This window comes from Aptenodytes forsteri, unplaced genomic scaffold (assembly GCF_000699145.1).
Source record: "Aptenodytes forsteri isolate BGI_AS27 unplaced genomic scaffold, ASM69914v1 Scaffold245, whole genome shotgun sequence".
In the NCBI taxonomy this organism is placed as follows: domain Eukaryota; kingdom Metazoa; phylum Chordata; class Aves; order Sphenisciformes; family Spheniscidae; genus Aptenodytes; species Aptenodytes forsteri.
In genome coordinates this window covers 1,617,915-1,627,411 of record NW_008795686.1, presented here as the reverse complement: position 1 = coordinate 1,627,411, position 9,497 = coordinate 1,617,915, and positions in this window count along the sequence as shown.

The window sequence follows — 9,497 nt, the reverse complement described above, 5'->3', positions numbered from 1 at the left end:
CACCTCGCACGCCGATTGGCTGCGACTGCGGCCTCGGCTCCGCCCCCCGCGGCGGAGCCCGGATTGACTGACAGGCCGGGTCAGGTGGCCGAAGGGGTGCGAGGGGGCTGGTCTAGTGGGCGGGGCCTGTCATGACGGGCCGTCCCGCGGTGTGCAAACGTTAAATCAAAATGGCCGCCGCAGGTGCGAAGGGCCGGCGATGGCTGTCATGTCGCGAGCGATGAAAGGGGCTGGAAATTATGGGGAGAGAGCAGGTGAAGGGGAGAAAGCTGAGGTGTTTCAGAGCCTTTTTCTATCAGTCTTCACGAGAGACGCAGCATGGCCGGCTGTGAAGAAGGAGGATGGGTTTCTGGCAGGGCAACACCTCTCCAGGAGAACTCGAAAGCAAATAGTTAAATAATCAACCTGCAGGTCTCTGGAAAATAATGAAGTGAGAGAAAGTATCGAGAAAGCTGTGTCAAGGCAGATTGTTTTAAGCCAATGTAATTTCTCTCTGATAGAGCAAGTGGCCTAATTTATATGATAGAGCTTGATTTTTGTGTGACTTTTGAAACCAACTTGGGGCAGTCTCATAGCAAACTTGGCATGTGCGCAAGGATTTGAAAAACTGCTCTTGTAAAGTAATTACCTATGGTTCGCTTAATGTGTGTTTCAGGTAAACTTCACAAGGGCTCAATTCAATTTTACTTTTTAATTAATGTCTTGGATGATGTAATAGGTGGTACAAATTAGAGATTAATCTGGAACAGGATTATGGTGTAGCATTTTAGGGTGGGAAGCTAGGAACCGAGACAAGCAGTACCTAACATAAAATACAGAGTAAAAAAATCACGCATCACTTTTTCCAACATACAGAAATACACTAATGATGTATGAATATTAATGCCAATGGCCAGAGTTTCTATGTATTTCTTTAAAGCCACAGTTTTATCCCCTGTGTGGTGCAAGCATTAAAAGACTTTAAAACAGCCTCGCTATTTTTTTAAACCACAAAACATTTGAAGTTGAAAAACATGATGTGTGTTCTTCAGCAGCAGTTCAATTCGGGGAACATTGAGTAGAAGTAGTATGTAGGTGAATCTCAAGCATTTTTACCCATGCCATCTGACCCAGTTAATGTGAATTGTGTAATCTGCTTTCTGTATTTCACTGTATAAATGTTTGGTTTGCCAGCAGTCACTCGCCAATATAACTAACCCTGAATGCTATGTGAAATTTATTTATGCATTCTTTTCCTAGTGATAGCTTCTTTCTGCCTTGCTCCAAGTACGCTGCCAGCTGGCCTAAGAACAATAATGACCATCTGGGGAGATAAGGAGGTCCAAGTACAGCTGAAGTCAGTCATAAACAATGCTTTGTTGTGCAATAATGAATTCAAGTGAATAGCTGGGACAGGCATCCTTTGGAGGGGTAAACAGCACGGTGGAAAGATCAAGAGGCTTAAAGTAGAACAAGGCCCAAGACAACATGAATAGATTCTATATGAGAAAAATAATTTCTAAGAAGCTGGACTGCCCCTCAGGTCTTTCATACAAAATACTACTGTAAAGAATAGAAAACTACAGCAAAGGACACAGAAAAGTTGGAAAACAATACTGAGTCATGAATAGGACCTGCTGGAGTCTGAGTCAGTCAAAACCTTAACAATAACCAAAGGCTTTTAGCAATGGGTTTCTGTGCAAGAGTTTGATCTCCTTTGCAGGACTTTCAGTATTTTCATGGAAAAACAAGGTATTAACTACTTTACCTATCGTTTATTGTTCAGGCTTTCCTAATTGTCCCCAGATCACAGGTCTGTAATAGAAATTCCTGCCCTCTTGTGCTGCCTCTGCAAAAGCAGCAAACTAATGAATACCATTCACAGAATCAGGATGATATAGTTTGATTTGCAGAGATATGTTGAGGTGATAAGATAACAAGGTAAGGTAAAACAAAAATAGCTCAAACAGGTTAACTTGAGCCTCTGTTTAAATTACTGGTTTTGATTTGGCTTTTTTTACCAGTGGAAAATGACAGCATTGTTGTGGAAAAATACAGTATTTTAAGCCTTCCAGAAGAAATTACTGGCAGTGGAGATGAAAAGCCAGTAACAAGTCACTGAAGAGTCTTTTTTAATTGGGTAGTCCAGCAGCCAGATTTGTGAGTTCCTGAAGCATGTAGTACGTGCTTGACAGTTAGGAGCTGTTCATCTGTTTTTTTATCAGTCTGTGGTGAAAAGGTCTGACTTACCACAAATAAACATGTAATTAAAGGGAAAAAAAAAGTGTCTCTGACCACCGTTGTTACTTTTTATAGCAGCTCTAGACTTTAAGTCAAAAATACCTCAAAAAATTGAAAGAGCAGCACTTAAAAAGGAAAATCAGTATACTGGTTTATATACCATCTTCAGAATTTGAGGAGGAACATCAATTCCGAGAGGCTTAATTAGCCTACAGAGTGTATTTTTTGTCTTAGTATGCATCTCAGTTCATTGACTGTTGAAGGGTTATAGATTGACTGTGCTCCAAATGTGTATACTCATTTAAGGTTAGGGGATATAAATCTAGGCTATAGGGAGGACACTACCCCATTAGGCAGCTTTCTGGCGACCTATGGATCCTATGGATCCTATCCATTCATCCAGAGTAGTCTGCAGAAATATTGTGGTAAAGTTCCGTGCCTTGTCTGCTGCACCAGACTTAGGCTAATGGAGGAACTGGAGGAGATGTAAGTGACAGTAAGGAAAAAATGTGCTCTGCACTTTATGCTATCATTGTAACGATCTCATAACAGATTTCTGAAATTGATTCTGAACATTGAAAAAGATAGTAATTATCAGCCAGTAACAAAAAGTTCAGTCGATACATCAAAAATGAAAATACTTAATTTTTTCCTTTTCAGCTATACTAAGTGTCGAGTGACAGATTTCCCCCTTCACATTTCTATTTATGTGCCTTAGCTGGCCTAATTATTACCGGTGCCCTCTGGAGCCTTGAGTAATAATTCTTATTGGCAGCAGTATTACTCTCTGCTGAAGCAAAAATTAATCTGCTCCAGGCTTACCTTCTGCTGATACTAAATAAGTTCCTCATGATCTTTCTCTTTTATGAACTTGAAAAAAAGATTATAAAATACTGGGAAATTTGTATTACAGAACTAAGAGAGGAAGATTCAGTGTAACACCTCTTAGCAGGGAAGGCTTGCAAAAAAACCAGACTACTATTTATTTGTCAAATAGCCACACACTCAAAAGAAGCATTTTGATACCAGTAAAGTATCTCCAAATTTATTAAAAATATGTGCATCTTGCTTTAAGAAAGCCTATCCTCTTACTCAAAGAGACCGGGATACTCAATTCCATATACCAGTACCGTCTGAGAAAAACGTGGGGAAGAAGTCCGAGGATCAAATAGCATTGAAAGGAGGATGGTGAAATATGGTGACTCCCTGAAGGCTGCTCAGTCTGCTTGAGGGTTCCCCTGTGAAGGTAAAGTGGGAAATGTAGATGCAGTGAGCAGCCAGGCGCTTTCACTCAACAAACCATGGCTTCAGCCAAGCAGGTTCTTCATCTCACAAGATTGGAAATACTTCCACGTAGCCGTGTCACATCACATACTCTGACATCTCTTCTTTAGCTCATAAGATTTCCAACTTGTCTAATTAGACCTTGGGAGCATTTCTGATGTCCAAGGTGTATTTTCTGTTATTATAGTAATCCAGATACCCAAAAAAGATAGTTTGTCACCAGTGATACGAGGTGTATGTGATGAGAAAGCATTGTCCCATGTTTGTACAGATTTGCCACATTTAAAAAAAAAATAAAGTTTTGCAAAAACTTGTGGAAAAGGGCACGACATACATAAAACAAAATGGTAGTAAAAGACAATCATTTGTGGGAGCTATTCAAGGGACAGCTACTTGCAGTGACTGGAGTATAATCTTCAATACAATCAGAAACTGCAGTACATGTGAAGTGGATGTTATCTGTTGTGATGTTAAATATTTTGCAGAAAAGTAAACAAAGTGTTTTCTTATTCTGTGGGAAGTTTATTGTATAAGTGCAACAAGAAAATTCAATTTGTAGTTTGCTTTTCCTGCACATCTTCCACCCTGATCTTCCTGAATAGAAGGCACAGGGCTGCAGGCTACCTCAGAACATCAGCCTCCTCTGGAAGGGAGAGGATGGATGGAAAGACGTGAGAATCAAGGATGTTCTCTTGGGCTTCCTAAGGACTTCCCAGTGCACATCTCGGGCTCCATAGCCACTGTAAATAACACTGGTGGTCTTGTAGCCGTCTCACAGATGGGGGAGAGGCAAGAACGTGGTTGTTAGGAGGCATGGAGGATCTGTTTATAGCTTCTGAACTTGTGGGAACAGAGAGGAACTGCCTTTCTTGCCTTGTTCTGATGATAGGAAAAAAGAGGTTATTTTTAAAAACTTTTTGTAAAGAGTAGGTAAACATCCAGTTTACAGTACAGCTGATTTTTTCTGGCCATTGCATGCCCAGATGCAGCTATTTGGGCTATGTTGGTACTATCCCTGAACAAGGCATCTGACACGCTTTGTCTGGCACACTGAGAGCCAGACATCCCCAAAGCTGCTGCCAGTACGGTCCAGCTGCGCTCAGTCTGGGTGGCAGAGGGTGCCCACCTACTGCCACGTGCCATGCAACGTGCCGTGGGTCAGGATGCACTTCACAGCACTGGGCACAGTGGGATGCAGCCTGTCTCTCCGAGTCTACCACTGTGCTCTCTGCAGGAGTTCATGGCCCAGCTGAAGTGGCGCCTGGGGACCTGGGTTGTCTTGCTCCAGCTGTGTGACCCAGTGATGCCAGGAGCAGATGGAGTCACCACTCCTGTCCATCTCTGCAGTGACCCACCACTGTTGTGGGAGGTGTAGGTTCCCAAAATGGGATAGCCCTGCATGAAATAGTATGTTGGCAAAGATGGCATGGCATTCCCTTTACATCACCTCCAGACAGGTCTCCTCTGGCCTTACCTTACTTCTTTCTAGGTCTTCTCTGGGTCTTAAAAACCTCTCTTGAGGTTTTTTAATCTTCCAAACACTGATTTCAGAGTGTTTGGGAGATAAAAAACCTCAAGAGAATAAAATCTCCACAGCTAGTAGACACACCTTTGCACTTACCTTGCAGTGCCATCTACAGTCAAAAAACTCTTTTGACGCTCAGATGACACCACAGTATTGTTTGGTTAGCAGCTCGCAGGCTTAGCAGAGCAATTCCGCAACAAAAACTATAGCACCACAGTTTTCTTCACACGCGGAGCTTGTCGAGTGCAGGCTCAGGACTCAAGGCAGTTCTCTTGAGCTAGTCTCAGCTGTGCCAGCAGCTCGCTGAATATTGCGTCAGGCAGTGGGGAGAATATTCATCCTTCCTCGCTCCCAGCATGGTCTGTCTCCATGCAGAATCAGAATAAGCTCCTCTACTAGCGCTGCTGAAAACAGGAACTTAACTAACCTCCTTTAAATTGTCCCTTGTATGAAGCTGTTTCTGACCATTGACTCCCCTGCAAAATAGGGGGGAACAGGGCTATCTAAAGTGTGTTGAAACCTATGAATGAAAGGCTGTATAAGAAATGCTAAATATTTCAGTACTTAAAATTTGAGATTCAGTTTTGTTTTAGTGTATGATGAAATTACAAATGAAGATGCAAGTGAAACTGTAAAAGGCATGAGTAGAGTCTCTTTTTCTTAATTTTTAAAACAAAGATACGCCAAATTGTAGGGGGGGGGGAAACCTTAAAAACTGAAAAGGTTCATTTTTTTCTCTCAAGTAATTCCAACCTACCCAGCTATCATTTAGGCCCACTTTAAAAAGATCATGCATATGTACATTGTATTCCAGACAGAATGTATCAGGAAATGTATAGAATATTTTTTTACAAAGAAAAGCTTTAGGGATTTTTTATTAATAGCTTTCAAAGTTAATTCTAGCAACTTTGATACATCTCTGCGTTTCTTCTAAGGATTCTAATAGCAAAAGCCAAGCAGCAGCATATCTATGAACTGCCATTCTAATGGGCATAAATACTGTTTTTTTTATGACCTATCACCATAGAACTGTGGTCATAGCCTTTAAGGATCCTGAAGATTTAGGAGCATTTTTCCATTATAAAAAATTGCATCTTCATATGCTATTCAATGTTTATTGAAGATAAAATTAGGTGTAGTGGTTGATTAGCAGTCGTGATGGAAATGATCATTTGTATGATTTGTTCTGGTTTCACAAAGAGGATGCATAATATTTGACGGATTTCATACACTCTGCTGATTTGTAAGTTTTAATAAAGTAATCCCAAGTTTGATGTAATTGTTTCTGATTAATTATTTAATTTTTTCTACTTCCAGGTATGAAGACTGAAGTGGACTTCTGTCTCCTCTACCAGCACTAGTTGCTGCAGTGTGAACACCCAGTATCAGACTGCAGGTACAAAGGGGTGTTTTAGTAGAACTGTAGGCCAAAAGATGAAAAATGCCTGTGAGAGAGCATGGATTGCACAACAGTAGTACAAAAACCACTCGGCTCTCTTCTGCTTTCTTTCCCAAATGGACAGTAAATTCAATGACCTGGTTCTAGGGCCTGAGACTTAAGACCTCCAAAAAAGGGAGCCCAAGGAATACAATATACTGCACTCATAGTTGTATCTCATTTTCATAAAAGTTTGCCCTCAAGAATCAAGCCAGCTCCTATACTTACATTCATTCTAAACTCTTCAGTGCTGCTGGGCAACCATGTGTGCTGTGTATAGGTACACTCCTCTCTCCTCTTCTGACTGAGTAGATATATCTCATGCTGCCAGGTGACAAATCAAGATGATGATCCACATCTTCATGACTGGTAGGCTGAATTTTTGCAATGTAGTGAACACACCAGAGCACAGTAGCACTAACAAAGTGAAGCTATTTGGAAAACAGAAAAAGGAAAAAAAAAATGGGTTTTTTTCCTGTCTTTTTTAAAATATCCCAGTGGTTGAATAGTTCTATTAGCTCTGCTAACCGAGACAACATTCTTCTCCACTCTCTATACCAGTTCCCCACAAAGCACAAATTCAGTCCTTGTGCTCATGTAGTTTGACTTTCTGTGTCAGGCTAGCTTAAAGAACACTTCTTTCTTGGAAGATACCAATCATCTCCCTTTATGGTTTCACTACACAGGCAATATTTTTAGGTGTGCAAAGGGCAAATCTTTCTCAGCAACTGAACTAAAAGCATGGACCTCTTCCCCAGAGCAACACAGATGGCCTCATCATCTCCTGTGCAAACTGCTTGAAGTACTCTCTCATCTGTTCTGGATGGAAAAAGTCTTCAAGTCGCCTGCAGGGAGGCCTCCCAAAGAAGTACAAATCTGTGGATCAGTCATTAATCGGTGTGTAAAAGAAGGTGCTGGCTTGCTGTCCAGCTCAGCTCAGCTGCCGCTGTTCTCTCAAGGGCCTCGTTTGTATTTTGCCACTAGATGACACTGTCGAGACACATTTGTTCTCCTTTCATCCTGCTTCTCCAAAGGTATTCAGGAAAACCAAATTTTGAAAATGGCAAGAAATAGTTGTTAGTAGCATTTTGGAAAGTCTTATTCTTAAAACATGAGGGGGAAATACAATTGAAGAAGCTAAAATTTCTAGCGAATATGGTATAGTTTCCTGAAATAGAACCAGGGAAAAATCTTTTCAGACTATTGCAAGTAAATGAGTTAATTTTGTATTTAGCGGTTTTAAATAGTTATGGTACCATTTAGAGACAGAGTGAATTTCTTTCACCTAATCACAAGCCTATTCAAATGTAGAATCAAAATTAGGGAGAGAAGGTGGCGTGTGAGATTTCTATTTAATTTGGCCAGGAAAAAATATTAGTTCTTCCCTAGTTTTGCCAAAGTCCTCTTATCTGGAATATATGCTTTCCTCACTCAGCTGAGAAACCTCTATTCATTTTCACATGAAAGACAGCTAATAACCAACAGCCAGGAGAAAAAGAAAGGAACCCATAAGCTGGACCATTCTTCCCCCTTCTTTTCCCAATAGGGAAGAAAATAAGAAATCTCCCATTACCCTGAAGGTATTGTGTGGAGTAGGAGGACTCCATCCAGCTAGTTGATTGGCACTAGAGCAAATTTGCAATCCTATTTCTAGACCTTGAAAACTGAAATCATCCCTTCATCATGTGCAGTTCTCCTGACGCAGAACGTGTCCACACGCTCCCACATTTGTTTGGTCTGGTGGTTATCTGAACAGCTATCCTTGTGCTAAATATTGCTCAGCTCCTGCCAGGGTACCTGCAGGCAGCGGGACCGTTTCCAGGCTCGGGCAGGCTAGCAGAACAGGGAGACTGACCTGAAGTGCTGACTGAGAAACAGTGACACTGCTGTCATTCCGATGCAGTTTTGAGCAAACATGAGACTGTTTTAATTTGGCATCATTTGGAAGGGAAATAAAAGGACTTGTGCTCAGAATCTGTAAGTGGCAATTCAGTGAATGTTCAGTACTTCGAAAAATGAAATAAAACCTATAGTATTTGAAATTCAAAAAGATGTTAAAAATGCAGAGACATTAATTCATTCTTCATTTTTAAAAGTCTTTTTTTACCATGCATACATCTTCCCTAGCTGTTGCTGCTTGAGAGTTTGGTCAGCAGTAAATTGCTTCCAGAACATGTGGCTGCTAATTCTTGAAAAAGTCTTATCAGCTTGGTGCTTTTTAAAATCTTTTTTAAACAGAATAAACCTGTCAGGGCAGATTACATACAGGATTGGATTAAGTTTTTACCAAGCCAGTAAGTATTTGCTCAGGTCAGTGACGATATTGTAGGCCCACATCACTAGATCTATGCTACATCCTGAAGTGGTGTGGATTTCAGAAATACTCCTCTTTTTAACCCAGATCAGACCAGCTCTTGTTTTCAGCAGAGCCTCCCAAACCTGCTTGAGCACAACTGAGCAAACTGCAGCACAGACATGGGAATGAATGTCTAGGGGCAGAGGATAGGATGGAGAGGCAGGAATTTTGTGGGCCAGCTTTGCCAACAAAGAAAATATTGCAGACTACACCATAGTGTATTACACAGCTCACAGCACCCTTCCGACACCTTTCTTACCAGCAGTAACACTGGAATACTAGCATAATACTGCCCAGACCACAAATGGATGTTTTAGCAGAGGTATGTAACAATTTCTGGATAAGTGGTAAAATACTTCAAAATCACTATGACAGCCAGGAAGCTCCAAGTCGGCTCACCATACTAATTCTATTTCAGCCGCTTCACATAATGACAGTGTAAATGTAATAGGAACCACCAAGAGTACAGACTCCTTGTCCTGCAAAATAGTACAGAAAAAGATTAGATAAGAAAAATTCACAGATGAAAATGGTTTCTAAAAAAAAGGAAGACCAGAGGCAACTCTCAGCTATAAGTGCTGGGTATCAGTTCACCCACCGATGACGTGGTTAAGAAAACCCCAGGGGCCTGCCCTGCTCGCTGGCTGGGGCGGTGGGATCCCTGGGCCCTGCCC